At 37.1% G+C, this 2,371-nt stretch overlaps 1 protein-coding gene across 1 annotated transcript in view; it reads left to right on the top strand.

Moving 5' to 3' along the window:
* Positions 1 to 2,371, top strand: part of igflr1 (IGF-like family receptor 1) — a gene marked incomplete at its 3' end in the record, with an annotated part of 14,694 nt that overhangs the window by 2,257 nt on the left and 10,066 nt on the right.

Here is a 2,371-nt window from a genome sequence, read left to right as displayed (position 1 = left end):
GGGCAGGCTTGCTTTCTAATTACTGAGATAGTCCAGCTGGTGTCTTGTCTTTCCATGTCTTTTACACCTCCCTTTCTTGTTCAATACTTTTTCCCTGTGCCATTCCACATTATTACAAATAACTTCATTTCTGGACATTTATGGTTTGATTTCTTTGTATGTATGGATCACTTGGGTTGTTACCAACATCTTGTGAAAATTTCATGTCATTAGCACCTCTAGTAATATATTTACTGAGAAAAATGGTGACGTGTTCAATACTTATTTTACCCGCTGTACATGGGGGGAGCAGCAGAAATGTGAAGCGTGTTAAAAAAAACTAAATCCACTCTTCCTGCTTTTACAGGATTTAAGAGAGGAAGTAGCAGGTGCTGCTGTCCTTTATTAACTGAACAAAAGCAAGAACTGGRAACCAGGGGTGCTAATACAGCGCCCAACCCCCAGTCAAAAAAAAGGAACAAGCCGGCTAAATATATATATATTAGCTCATGCAAAAATTTATCATGCATTTATCATCCGCCCACCCTGTCCACTGTTAGCATCTGTGACAAGTTGGAGGAGCAAAGATGGTGTCCAAACAGGGCAACAGCTCACAGCCAACTACACAACTATCTGATTAACTGCAAGCCCAAGAAATAACAAATTATATGTAATCTTTTTTTGTTTTTTACAATAAATTAAACCATCATGTAAAAAAATATGTAAGTATTAATAATTTAAACTAGATTAAAAGTAGTCAATACATTAGACTAACTATGATAAAGTACTGTACAGTATATTTTTTATTATTCACCTGTTCTGTGCTTGACTTTTAGAAAATGTTCACTTCATACCCGGTGATACTTTAGGATGAAACTTGTCTCTAGCTGGGTACTCTGGTTTTCTCCCACAGACTAAAAACTGTTAAATTAACCATTTCCTCTAAACCAATGAGAGACACTATTCACATTTTACATGTTTACTTGCTTAACACACCTGATTTGAATGAATAACAGGCTAATGCAGAACTTGAAAACTTGGTGATGAGCAGGGAAACAACTAAAACATGCAGGATAGTGGGCATCGAGGACCACTGCTCTAAACTCTTTCTAAGTGTGAGAAATGGTGAATAGRTTAGGGTTGGGCATAATCGTATCGTGTGAAATTAATCGTCAGAAAAACATTAATCGATTACTTTTTGGTACTTGACAATTAATACGATTAATGGCAGCAGGCAGACTGACTGGAGATTACTCCGGTCAGTCCGCTCGGTGCTCTTTTCCACTTCAAATATGACGAGCACTAAAAATAAATTTCTGTAATTTATTTATCTATCAACACAATTCAAAACATGATGTATAGCCTGAAATCTGTCATTTTCACACAATTTGGAACAATTTTTTATAGACAGCAAATCTTTCCCACTAAATTGGTCATGTTACCAGGACATAAGCGTGTCCAGGGACTCCAGGGGATTAATCGTCAAATTAATCGTTATCGGCTAAACAGCACAATTAATCGCGATAAATTTTTTTTTGCCAATATTGCCCAACCCTAGAACAGATGAACTAGCAGCTTGTTCAGGGTGTACCTTGCCTCTCGTCATGACCATTTATGTAGAAAATAATAAAAATGCTGTATCAAAAATGAGTAAATGTTTTGGCTAGATTGATTTATAGGGTATGTTAAATATATACAAATATTTTAATGCTAAACTACAAAAAAAATTAGGACTTTTCAGCAGAAAATGTACATCTGAATTAATCTTAACCTTATAAACCCTTAAAATGCAAGAGTTACAAACTCCCACCCCACCAAAGATGTTGCCCTAAGCAGGCCTCATACACCAATCTTAAAAAGGTGCACTTTTCTCAAAAAAGACCCCCCCTTAAATAAATAAATAAAACAAATAATAAAATCCTGGCCACGCCCATGGGATGGATGGATGGAAGGAAATAGACCATTTCGTAGTTTGAAATGATCAAAAATGTGCGAAGCATGCTGACCTCACATGCTCTATTGTGACTGCACAAGTTCACCAGAGCCGATGTATTTGCTCTAAACTCATTTCTTTTAGAATCGTAGATGAGATTTTTCATAAATATCTAAGCTGTAAATGTGCTTTTTGCGCTTGTTGAATTTGCACAGTTTCAATAGGGTTTTCACAGCAACCTCAGATATTACCCAGTTCACCTGTGACTCCGAAGAGCTGAGCTTCGCTACGCGCACAAAAATCTGAAACGGTGGGGTTCGAATTGGTCCCACATCTGTTTTGGGTACAGCGTTTCTCACTGTAATCGTGTCGCAGCACCCTCTAAAGCAGTGGTTCCCAAACTTTTTATCTTCTGACCCATAAAATGTCATGGCAAAAACTTGTGACCCCAAATATTAC

This window comes from Austrofundulus limnaeus, unplaced genomic scaffold (genome assembly GCF_001266775.1).
Source record: "Austrofundulus limnaeus strain Quisiro unplaced genomic scaffold, Austrofundulus_limnaeus-1.0 Scaffold52, whole genome shotgun sequence".
Classification (NCBI taxonomy): Eukaryota; Metazoa; Chordata; class Actinopteri; order Cyprinodontiformes; family Rivulidae; genus Austrofundulus; species Austrofundulus limnaeus.
The sequence above is the reverse complement of the archived record's forward strand: the minus strand, read 5'-3'. Positions and strand labels throughout refer to the sequence as shown.